The sequence below is a fragment of the Canis lupus genome, chromosome 14 (genome assembly GCF_011100685.1).
Source record: "Canis lupus familiaris isolate Mischka breed German Shepherd chromosome 14, alternate assembly UU_Cfam_GSD_1.0, whole genome shotgun sequence".
Classification (NCBI taxonomy): domain Eukaryota; kingdom Metazoa; phylum Chordata; class Mammalia; order Carnivora; family Canidae; genus Canis; species Canis lupus.
Genome location: NC_049235.1, coordinates 15,309,533 through 15,322,803, shown reverse-complemented (window position 1 = coordinate 15,322,803; position 13,271 = coordinate 15,309,533).

Genomic DNA, 13,271 nt, shown 5'->3' with positions numbered 1-13,271 from the left:
TCCCTCCTTTCTTTCTACCTTTTAATTTAAAAAAATATATCTACAACAGAAAGTGCTTTTTTGACAAAAGAAAGAGACTGTAATCATAATATTAAAATGCTAGACTTTGCTAATATTATGCCATGGTTTTCATATTTGGATTCACAATGGCAATTCCAGCTTTTACTATTACATATTTCAATTTATGTTTGGTAAAACTCTACTAGAATGAGTTAAAAACTTAATACTGTGTGTTTTGAGTTTGTAGTTCTAGCAAAGTTACTGCAACATTATATCCCAATATGAATAGGACACATTTATTGTGGTTATCTTATAGATTATTTCCTTTTTTTTTTTTTTTTTTTACTAAATCAAAGCACAGCTTTGGATACGTCTCAACTACTATGTAGTCTGTATCTTATCAGAATTGTAATTTCTGTTTAAAGAATTCTCTCTTTTCTCTTTTCTTCGTTACTTTCATACTTTAACATCTCTATAGCCAGGTCAGTGGCTGTTTTACCCATTAAGCCTTTCATTTAGCCTTTCATTTAAATTTACAAAACAGGCTGTTATGAAAATATGAGATACTATAAAGCACCCTCACTGGGTGGGTAGCACGGCTTAATTGTCCAGAGCATGGATTCAATCTCCTTGAAAGTACTTCTGCCCTGTGATAGCTTGCTATTATTGCCAAGTAAATTATGTCTGTGTCTCTAGCACATGAAAATGTTAAGAATGCAGTATATCCATTGTGTGTATTTACTGCTGAAATCCTCATGACCTTGGCTGAGGACAAATGAATAATTTTTACAAATAATACTCTTTGTTCACCAACAATTCTCTGAAGGCCAAAGAAAACACCATGTGGAGTCTTCAGGGATTATCAACTCACCACTGAGATCTCAGCCATCCCTTTCTGGCTTTTAGCTCCTTATAGATGGCTAGACTCTCCTAATGTGGCAAGTGTTCATTGAGATTACAGTACCTATTTTAGAACCTATGACCCCAAAGTACCAATTAGCACACTGTTATCCACACTGAGTAAATCAGACACAGCACTGTTTTTCTGAGAACAATCAGCTCACAGACATTTACTGAAGGCAAAACGAGTTAGTCACTCCATGTTCCTTGGGGCAGACATTCCAGACGTATTGTAGAGATTTCCAGGGGAAAGCCAGCATCGTAAATTGTCAGATACTAGAAAGAAAAATAAAACCTTGCAATCAATTTATCCCAGAGACTTCTGGTGAACAATGTTTTGCTGATTCTAACTGGAACGTGTCAAGTGTGAACTATCATATCAATGTTAAAAAATATGGGCAGCCTATCTAGTTGATTAATATATTTATACAGCTAAGATATTTATACGTTTAGAAGTTATAATTCTGAAAAACAACTGTTATCTCTCTGAGCAACCTAACCTCATAAACCTATTTTAAACACAGAATTAGCTTCATCTTGCTTTATTTCCAAAATGAAAATAGTTGATGAGATTTTTGTATCATATAATTGTTCACACTGCATTTATTTATTTATTTATTTATTTATTATTTATTTATATTTTATTTATTTATTCATGAGAGATACAGAGAGAGAGGCAGAGACACAGGCAGAGGGAGAAGCAGCTCCATGGGGGGACCCCGACGTGGGACTCGATTCCGGGACCAGGATCACGCCCTGGGCTGAAGGAGGTGCTAAACCACGGAGCCATGCAGGCTGCCCCTGTTCACACCGCTTTAAAAGAAAAATAAAACTCGGGGTGCCAGGGTGGCTCAGTCAGTTAAGCCTCTCCCTTTGGCTCAGGTCATGATCCCAAAGTCCTGGGATCAAGCCCTACATCTGGTCCTTGCTTGGTGGGGAGCCTGCTTCTCCCTTTCCTTCTTCCATCTCCCTGTTAGTGCTCTCTAGCTCTCTCAATCTCTCTGTCTAATTAATAAATAATACCTTTGTTTTTAAAAAAGAAAAACAGAATTCTGTATTCACCTTAGATTTTATTATTTTTATTGAATCATACTACATGTTTCCTCAAAACTTTTTGTTTGGACCAAGAGTATCTGACTTATTAAGAATACTTTTGCTGATGGACAATCAAGCCTTCTGTGAATTTTTAATGATAAAGTGAAAGAAAAAAAGAACTAAAGTGATCTTTCTGTTAGCGTTAAAGTAAAAATATCTATCTCGTGTGGATACAGCTTAAATAACCAGTTGCAGATGGTATTGAATGTGGGCTAAGTTCTTGTTTTAATCAATGAGAAGATAGCCACAATGACAAGAATTTTGTGCTCCTGCTAAAGGAAAATTTACGTTTGGGGGAGTGACATCATGGGGCAACCACGTTGTATTGTGTCATTTTTTTTTCCTTGAATCTGTAGCAATAATCCAGCCACAATGTGCCAGCATGAAATACTAGAGCCAATACTAATGAGATACAATTTGAATGAGAACAACATATTGAAATAAATAAACAATCAGCTTGCTTTTCGTTAAGTGAACTATGAATAGGAGTTATTCAGGGGTTGGGAAATGAAATAACTGTACACTTTTTTAAAAGTTTTTATTTATTTATTCATGAGAGACACAGAGAGAGAGAGAGAGAGAGAGAGAGGCAGAGACACTGGCAGAGGGAGAAGCAGGCTCCACGCAGGGAGCCTGATGTGGGACTCGATCCCGGGACTCCAGGATCACGTCCTGGGCCCAAGGCAGGCGCTAAACCTCTGAGCAACCCAGAGATCCCACTGTACATTTATTAATACTACCATCTTATAAAGCATTTACTTCTTCCAACTTTTCAGCCTAGGAAAAGAACAGCTGCTAATAAATCTACCTAGCACATAAATTGGTTTTCTGGGTTTTACAGAAGAGTTCCTGGTTTTGTTAAGGGGTCAATCACATTTTCTATAATGTGTCCCTTAACATAATAGACCTTTCATATTGTACCTCTATAATAAGTGCATTTTAATTGTATTTCATTCAGATTTATTAAAGTATAATTAAAATATATACTATAGCTTACAGTTTTAATTTTCAACATATCACTATTGGTTAAGATGTAAAGGAGTCTGAATCAGAAGCAGAATTTTATTCTATGTGTGTCCTGTGGTATGTTTCATAAAATTATATCTAAAAATAAGAAAATAAGAGGCAAGGATACTAGGGAATAGGAATAATTGGAACCAATCAAAATAGTTACACCTACTGGCAAAATGCAGCTGGAGGATTTACGTCAAATATGGTAAAAATTGGCCAAGGTATTGATGTACTATTTTCTGTTAAAGGAATATTATTTCCTTTAAAGGTGTATTATTTTCCTGTCAAGTTACATTATTACATCACCAATACTCTCATTTTATAATTACATCTGAAACCTCTATATCTTTGAAAGAGCCCCAAACATGCGCTTTGTGAGCAGTCCAGAAAGAGATGTTTGTTTTTAAATTTAAGAGAGGTTGTAATGTAAAATCCATCTCAGAACTAAGCTATAAGAACTTACAGGACAATATTGCAAGTCCAAATCAAACAGTCATAAATGGAGGGATAACTATAAAACATTACAGCTTTTCACATAGTGTAAGAAAGTGGCATATGACTTTTTTTTTTTTTTTAATTTATGATAGACACACACAGAGAGAGAGACAGAGGCAGAGACACAGGCAGAAGGAGAAGCAGGCTCCATGCACCGGGAGCCCGACGTGGGATTCGGTCCCGGGTCCCCAGGATCGCACCCTGGGCCAAAGGCAGGCACTAAACCGCTGCGCCACCCAGGGATCCCGGCATATGACATTTTTATAGAAATTCTTCCTTTGGGCTACCTTCATGATGCATAGAATAGCACACTGCAGAATAGTGGGGGGGAAAAAAGAGATTTAACCTACCCACTTGTGTAGAGAAAATATTTCCCTGACTTTGCAATTATGTCAAAATGTCTGGAAGTTTGGTCTCTGCATTAAGACAGAATCCAGAAAGCCATTAACATAGACTATCCTCCTGGATTCTGTGCCAAGGTCTCCTTCTCCAAAATCCCATGCAGTTATTTTCTTCTTTTCAAGATTCTAAACTATTTATAACACCTAGAAATCTAGATTCCTGATATTCATGAGCAAAGAAAAAAAAAAAGGTTTTACAGATAAAATAGGGTTATGCATAAATTGCTGTACTCTGTTTTTAAGATCATGTTACCAGATAGGAAGCCAAGGAAAATCCTGAGCATTATCTTCCTAGGTTTTGTCAAAGGATTTGACTGGCTCTGGAATGAACAATTGGTGCTAGAGGTGTTATCATACGTGATATAAATGGAGCAAAGATTTGTCAACAGATTCAGTGACAACTGTATGGCCAACATAGGTAATACACTAAACCTGCGACAGCAATGAACTTTGTGTCAATGTTGCTAATTATCATGGTTCCACTCACTTTTTAAAAACACGTATGAATTTTCAAAAAAAATAATGCTTCAAAGCTTTTGTAATCAAATCAAATTATAATTATGAAAGTGATTTGTAAATTGTAAGGTCAGATCATTCATAAACTTTAGTTGTTATTAATTTATACAACATGAATAAGGACATAATACCCAACAGTTGACAAGCCTGGCTATACATGTCACCTAGGAGACTATAAAAAATAATAATACTTGGTGTCTACCCCCAAATATTCTGATGAAGTAGCCTAGGATGCAGTTGGACATCAGATCTCTCAATAATTCTAATATGCGCTCAAGGATAAGAACTTCATTTTGAATACCTTTTAATTTCTAATACCTTTTAATGCCTAGAAGTCATGATTATTATTCCCATTTTTTAGAATGAAGAACCTGAACATTAGAGAAATTAAGATAAATTTCCAAGTCCACATTGGTAGCAAATACAGAACCTGGATTTGAACCCAAGTATCTTTGTCCTCACACTTAATCATACCATTTTGATTATATCATGCTACATGTGTGATTATAAGACAAAGTATATATGAAAAATATTTCCTGGATTAAAAAAATCAAGTATTTTAAAGGCAGGACTTTATTGTTATGCATTGTTAGTGCAGTGTGGATTGCTACAATCATTTTGGAAAGTCATTTCCAAAATCTGTGAAAAGATTCAGTTGTTTTATAATAACTAAGAATAACTGGATGTTTACTCTGCAATGATCCATTCCTAGGCACTGCATGTGGATTACCTCATTTACTTATCATAGGAACTTTATAATATATATGCTATCATTATTCCTATTTTACAAAAAATAAAATGTTTTACAAAAAATGCTTGAAGGGTTTAATCAACTACCTGAAAATACAACAGGCAATCAATGACAGAACTTCATTCAAACTCATCGGTCTTCGGTTTGACCCTATTTTCTTTTAACCCAGTAATTTGTACTTATGAATATGTCCTAAGGAAATAATCCTGAATAAAAAACAAGCTATGCATATAAGTATTTTTACTGTGATATTCTGTCTTAAAGGTAAAAAATTGAGAAAAAAGCCCCAAATATTCAGCAAAGTGGAATAAGAAGTATTTATGATGCATATTTATAATGGAATACTACACACCTACTGAAGATAATGTTTGCAACAATTATAAATATGGACGAATGTTTATAAGGTCATTTCCATCTATTCATGGGAAGTAGAAAACTATAAAAATGATCTCTTCTTCATTTACAATAAGAAAAACCTAGATAATCTGTAGAAGCACAACTTTCAAGGTTCACTGATTCCAAAGATGGACAAGCCTCTCCAAGGAGAGACAGGACTTGCAAAATGTCTCACCTGTGGCAAAGCAGGGTAGAAAGAGATAGCTGCCATACAAATGAGTAAGAAGAAATTAACATTTTAATTAATTTTTAAAGGTCAGTTATGTGTCAACTTGTCACTTGGATGTTCTGGAGCCTCAACACTCATTTCACATGCTCTTGAAATCACTTCTTTATGTGTATCTACCAGATACTCATTTAATGCAATGCTTGACACTAGTAAAAATTCACTAATTTTGCTTGTTGTTATTAGGTGGGTGGGAGCAAGAGAAGGAAATTGGTTTAAATGATTAGTAGGCATGCATTTTTGCTATTATGAACATTATCATCTATCATATACTACATAAACCATATCATTCCATGATTTTGGCATTTACTTCCAATGTATATTCCATTAACTTCAGGTAGCAGGGTTAGAGGTACCTGATTTACCAAGGAAAGAATATTGACCTTTTTCAAAATACTATTTTTTTTTTTTTAGCAAGGTTTTAGGCTCATGGCAAAATTAAGGGGCAAGGACAGACATTTCCCATATATCCTCAGCCCTCACATATGCATAGCTTCCCTCATTATCAACATTATTATCGGAGTGTTTTTAATCAAAGATGAATCTACATTAACACATGATAATCACCCAAAGTTTATAGTTTACATTACAGTTCATTCTTGGTAAGATATGTTTTATGGGTTTGAACAAATATATAATGGCATTCATCCATTTTTATAGTACCATACAGAGTATTTTTAGTACCTTAAAAATCCTCTGTGCTCCAACTATTCATCCATCATCTTTGCCATCACACCCTACAATCTCTGATCTTTTAACTATCTCCACAGTTTTGCCTTTTCTAGAATGTAATATAGTTGGAATCATATATTATGGAGCCTTTTCATATTGGCTTCTTTCACATAGTGATGTGCATTTAAGATTTCTACATGTCTTTTAATGACCTGATAGCTCATTTGTTTTTAGTGCTGAATAATATTCCATTGTCTGGATGTATCGTCAGTGACTTACTCATTCGCCTACTGAGGGGCATCTTGGTTGTTTCCAAGTTTGGACACTTATGAATAAAACTGCTATGAACATCCACGTGCAGATTTTGTATGGACAGAAGTTTTCACCTCCTTTGGGTAAATACCAAGGAGCATGATTGCTGGATATTATGGTGATAGTACATTTAATTTTATAAGAAATCACCAAACTGTCCTCCGAAGTGACTATGCCATTTTGCATTCCCACCAGCACCAGTTCCTGTTGCTCCACAGGCTCACTAGCATTTGGTGTTGCTATCTCACTGCTATTTTAATTTGCATTTTCCCCGATGGCATTTAACATGCACATAATATCTGTATATATATATTTTTTCCCCTGGGGAGCATTAGCTTTTGTTTATTTATTTAAATCTTTGAAGCAAACTAGAGATAGCATAAATATTTGTATGCATTATGTTCTAGGTTCTCTGATTCCATAATCTACAATGGATTTTGTCAATTCACAAGAAAAAGCCAGACAGCGAAAAAAAATGATTGCTTACTATTTTAATTGCAACACAAATGTTGTGATTTGGTTCCTTAAACAGTTAATTATCCATTGATTTAATTCTCAAACTACTTAGTGTAGTGAGAAATATATCATTTCTCCAACATGTCACGTCACTTACCCTCTAGAGGTGAGTGGAATCACTTCATATAGTGTTTGGGAATAGGATCTTCCTTTTAGGAAGGCTAATATTTTTTTCCCATTTTATTACATTGATGCAATATAAAGGATATATATATATATATATATATATATATATATACACACACACACACAAATAGATCACCCAAAAAGGAAAATCAGACACACACATGATAGACACATCTAATGCTATACCAGCATGTATTTTCTTGAACTAAAGCTTTTCTAATACAGATTTTGGGTACTACTATTCCTGCCATCTGTACACAATATTTAGAGATGAGGAGATGTTGCAAATTCAGATGACAGTAAGTTCGAGTTCTTCACACTCATTGCATCTGGGAGACAGGTTTAAATTAATCTCGAATAGCTTGACTGCTATGAAATAAATCCTCAGAATAAAACTGAATTGACTGTGTCTGTGTTTTCGCAAAGGTCTTTTCAGAATAAAATTTGACACTTTTCCTTTCTCCCGGGGGTGGCAGTTTACTGCTGGTTATCATTGCCTTTTAATGAAAGGGCTTTCAAATAAAGAAACTAATTACTGTATAATTTCAAGAGGTTTTCATTCCCCCCTCCCTTTCTTTCCCCCTCTCTACATCCCACCCTATACATGTAATGCAGGAGAATAGAGTTACACTTATTCATATTGAATAGAAGCACATTCCGGCAATACGATATTTTTATAAAGTATGAAAATGAGTAATTGAGAAGCGATATATTATCAGTTTCTCAGGAACCTAGGATTGGGTTTAGCTCAGGGAAATGTGAATGACATGGGAGTCTGCCCCCTGGGATCCCTTATGACTTTTTAACTAGCAGAAACCAAATACACCCCAGGTTTCTTTGAGCTGACAATTTAAATTCTAATTCTGGCTATTCATCTTTGAAGAAACAGGAGGCACCCAGCTTGGACACAGCGTGTAATTGGGCCTAAATCACAGTTTGTGCCTATAATTATGTCCCTTTAGTCTGATGGTTAAGGCTGGGATCAGGGCCATGTTTTTAGCTTCTTAAGTGTAGACTTATATTTTTTTGGGAAAAAAAATTGCTTAATTAATTTCTAGGATATATATCTTTTGAGTGTTTAAAACTGGACTGTTAAATTATAACAATTAGTAAATAGTAATCAGAGGTGAGGGATGTGAAGAATAAACACAGAGAAATAAAGATGAAGCACATCAACACGAACAACACCTTCTATTAGAATTGAATTACCGGAGAAAGAAATGGCGATGGACCTAGTTAATATTGAGATACTATAGATCAGTAAACCATGCTGAGAGTTTATACTTGGAATGATGGGCTGGAGGCTTTGGATGTGGGCTGGAAGATACTCTAGCTTAACAATTAATTTTATTAATATTGGAATATACTGTGAAACATGGACAGCCAATCCCTACTAGCAGAGTTTCCAAACTCCAGTTTTAATCTATTCAGATAGTCTTTGAGAAAGATTTTGATGAAGCCTCAAAAGATGCTTTCCCTATAACACATAGAAAATTCCAAAGTGGAAATAAATCCTATGGGTAAAGTAAAAGAAAGTGCCACGCTGTGTAAAACTAATGGGGAAATAGGTAATGAGCATGGAGGTAAAAACTAAAGAAAGCAAATACAAGTGGCATATTGTCTTAGAATTCAGGAGAAGTACTGGAACATTTTCTTTTCTTGTTTCTCTCTCTCTCTTTTTAAATTTTTAAAAATTTTCTTTAGGCACAGAGAGAAAGCATGTCCATGCTGGTGAGCAAGGGTTGTGGGGAAGGGTGGAGGAAGAGAGAAAGAATCTCAAGCAGGGTCCATGCCCAGGGCAGAGCCTGATGCGGGACTTGATCTCATGACCACTTAGGTCGTGACCTGAGCGGAAATCAAGAGTTGGACACTTAACAGACTCAACCACCCAAGAACTCCGGCATGTTTTCTTAATCAGTTTTTGTTGTAATTATTACCCTTAATTTAATACCCAGTGAGGGATTAAGACATATAGTACTTCTCTAGAAAGTGCAGGATTTTAACTTCTGGAAAGAAAAAACTAGGTGAGGAGCTAAGCCATCAAAGGAATTCTCCAAGGCAGGAATAAAGTTTGAGTCTTCATGTCTAGAATTATGTGCTCTTAGCGAATGTCTAATTCTGAAAGAGTGTGTCAGGGTGGCATCGTATGGTAGAACAACGTAAATAATAATCCCTGTACCGGCATGGTACATTTATGTACAGAATGTATTTTCACATACGTTCTCTCAGTTGAATCTAATGGCTGAGGCCATGGTTTAATAGAGTGACACTGGAAAGAGGTATGTATACCTTAGGTTAAAGCCAAATACTGTCCAGAGATAGTTTAATTAAACAGAAACTGATAATCTAATCTCTTCTAAATACTGGGGACTGAAAGCATTTCACCTCCAAACTTCACTGTATTATAGTGTATCTCAATACACAGTATATCAGTGCACCAACCTAAGGGGAAATGCCATAACCTACATTCCTGCTTATTCTGGGAGGCTTCTAGTGCAATGGTCTTTTTAACAGTCTTATTTTTTCTTTTAGAATATCTTACCCAAGGTTGTTCTGATTCCTAAAAATACTGAATCTCCCCTATATCCAATTTCTTAAAAAAAATTGAAAAAATGAAATATAAATCATTGTCATATCGTAAATTAAAGTTAGGGATATCATTAACAATTTAAACTTATTGCCTATTTATACTTTTAGCAATCCAATTTAAGTAAAGTCTTTCTATTTGAAAGGTAAAATTTATAGGACTCCAGATGTTTTCAGTTGTTGACAGGAGTGATTTTACACTAGTAAAGAGAATGTCTTTACTTTTCAGCAGTATCAGCTTCAAGTCATATTTGTATTTGATGTGTATTTGATTTGTATTTGATGAAACTTGAGAGCTGAGCAAGAAGGGTTAAAATGTGAAGGGAAGAAATTGTCAGTCATCAAATCAAAAATATTTTCTACTAATAAGAAAACTATGAAAGCAAAATAGATATAATAAGGTTAATGAACCAAACTTTTTCCTTTGACAATCAGGAAATTAAAAGGAGATAAATGTTAGTGGTGTGACTAATGTGTGTACCTTTATCCAAAGTGCTTGAACTTTCAATCCAGGCTATATTTTTCATTAAAACACTGAAAAGAGGTTATTCATTTACTTCCTTATCCCTCACATGTATCCATCAACAAATGGCTTTAATGAAAGAGATGCCACTTCTAAAGATATACAAATAAGTGAGATAGTATATGAAAAGTTCTTTGAATTAAATGAAGGGAAAGAATAGTGTAGAATCATGATATAAATCTTAGCAATATAGTTTATATTTCTATTTTGGGAAACTAGGAAAATAAATCCAGTTACATGAAATCCAGTGAAATGAATTGGTCTGAAATCTTCCACCAAATTAACAGAGACTTAAGGCTTTGGCCTGTGGACTATAAGCTTATAGCTAAACCATAACCCATTCCTATGTTGTACTCCCCCTTACATCAACGTTACCTCCTAAAAGAGAAAGCGTATTATTCTTCCATAGATTCCTTGGATGTAGGGCTAGTATAAACCAAATTTTCTCTGATTTCTGCTCCTCTTTTCAAATAAAATCTTAGTTTAAACAGAATAAACTCTTTATCCACTAAACACTTGGGTCTGGGCCAAAGAGAAAGTTAAGATTAGCAAAGAAATGAGGAACTAACCTTGACATTCTCCCTCTATACCTTCTAAGTCTAAAAGGCTTAGAAGTGGCTCTGGAAGAGGCAGGCACTGTTGAAACTGAAACCTCAGGTACCAGAGAGTGTTCACTCTTCTACAAAATCTGCAGTTTGAAATATTCTGGCTCCAGATATCTTCTTATTGGCTCGGTTATTTTGGCCAATGATCAGCCTAGCAGGCTTCAGAAAAGAGACAAACTCTAACACTGGACGTGTCTAATGGTTATTTTGCAAGTACTTCCACTAACTGGTTTAGATATGTGATTACAAAGCAGTGCATACTATTTTTTTTTTAAATATCTACAGTCATATGCAAGGTCCCTCTTAACGTATCTGAGATAGTTCTGGAGTATCTAGTCATCCCGCAGAAGTCAGCCAAAATCATTGCTGCCTCAGACTAAACAGGTCTTTCAGGACTAAGGAAGTTTTCTCATTATCCCTACATATACATCCATGGGAGATACTGTGGCTACAACTCAATTCTCTCTTCAGGGAAGGACCTGGTACCCCAGCTTCTGGGAGTGTCCACAGCAGACAGCTTCCCCCGATCAGACCCTCCATGGACTATCTTATCTGCAGAGGGCTGCCCTACCCAAAGTTATGTCCCTTCTCAGGATGACCCCTGTGCAATGACTAAACAACACAGGTATGGAGAAGCGTGATCATCTCAGGCCAACTCTGAGTCCAGAATGCCCCCAGCCTATCCTGCTGTTGGGACTGCACAGTACTTTTGCTTCTTTCACTCTTGATTCTGCTTTCATCCCTACTCTTCCGAACATGCTAGCAGATGCTAGACTGCAAGATCAGCTCTCCCTTGATTTCCTTCCTGGTGAACATACCTGTGACAATATCTCAACATTTTTTATCTACTTCAAGGTCCTTCAGTAGAATCTACTTTTAAAAGCAAATAGACAACTTCTTGAGAGGATATCAAACATAAGCATGACTGTCTAAGCATCTCTGCCCATCCCCTAAAAATGATTCAATGTTCAGAAGAATATAAAAATAAGAATATATATGCACCATAGCTAGATTCCAGAGTTTCGTAGCAAGCAAAAATTTAGTTTAATATAAAATAATAAAACAAGTAATTATGATCCAGAAATGCAAGAAAGATTAAGTATTAGAAAATCTAACAATACTAACATCCAGAGTTGCATATTAATAAGCAGTATATAATAATACTACAGTTGTAGAAAAAAACCTTAAACATATTTCTACATTGATTTTTAATTTAAATGATCATAAATGAAAAACAGAAAAAAAACTTCCTTAATTTGACAAATATATTTGCTAAGATCATAAAGAAAAGATTTTACATAATTATAAGGTTTTAGACATATTTGCATCAAAGGAAAAACAAGTAATTGCATTAGTTTTCTATTGTTGTATAACAAATTGTCATAACCTTAATGGCTTAAAACAATACCACTTTATTAGCTCACAGTTCTGTAACTCATCATGTGTATTGGAGATCTGTATTTTAAAATGAACATTATTCTACCCAATAGCAACACTCAATTAAAAATATAGTAAATGAAAAAGTTATAATCTCTAATAGTATACATATATTTTATATATTTTGTATTATTCTATTTTTTCATGTTATAAATAGCATTTTGATAATTTCATGTTTTACTTCCCAGTAAATATGTGTATATATATTAATATGTATCATAGTATAATGATATTTTTATAATACATTGAACATAATATATAATAAACATACAAATATATACATATTAACTTTTCCCATCAAGGAGGTGGGAAAAGAGATAATTGAATATATACTTGCATACAAACACTGAAGTCTATTCTGTACAGCAATTCAACATTAGCTAATATTTAAATGTGCATAAATGATTACCTAGCATTTACATTTTTTGGAATTTACTGGCACTCTCCAATAAATTAGCTACTAGCCACGTGTGACTAAATTACTTACATTAAAATCAATAAAATGAAAAATTCCATTCCATAGGCTGCCTGGGTGGCTCACTCAGCTAAGCGTCTGCCTTAGGCTCAGGTCATGATCTCAGGGTGCTGGGATTCAGTTCCAAGTCTGGCTCCCTGCTCAGCAGGGAGTCTGCTTTTCCCTCTTCACTCTGTTCCTCCCCTTGCTAGTGTTCTCACTTGCTTGCACTGTCTCTCTCTCTCTGTC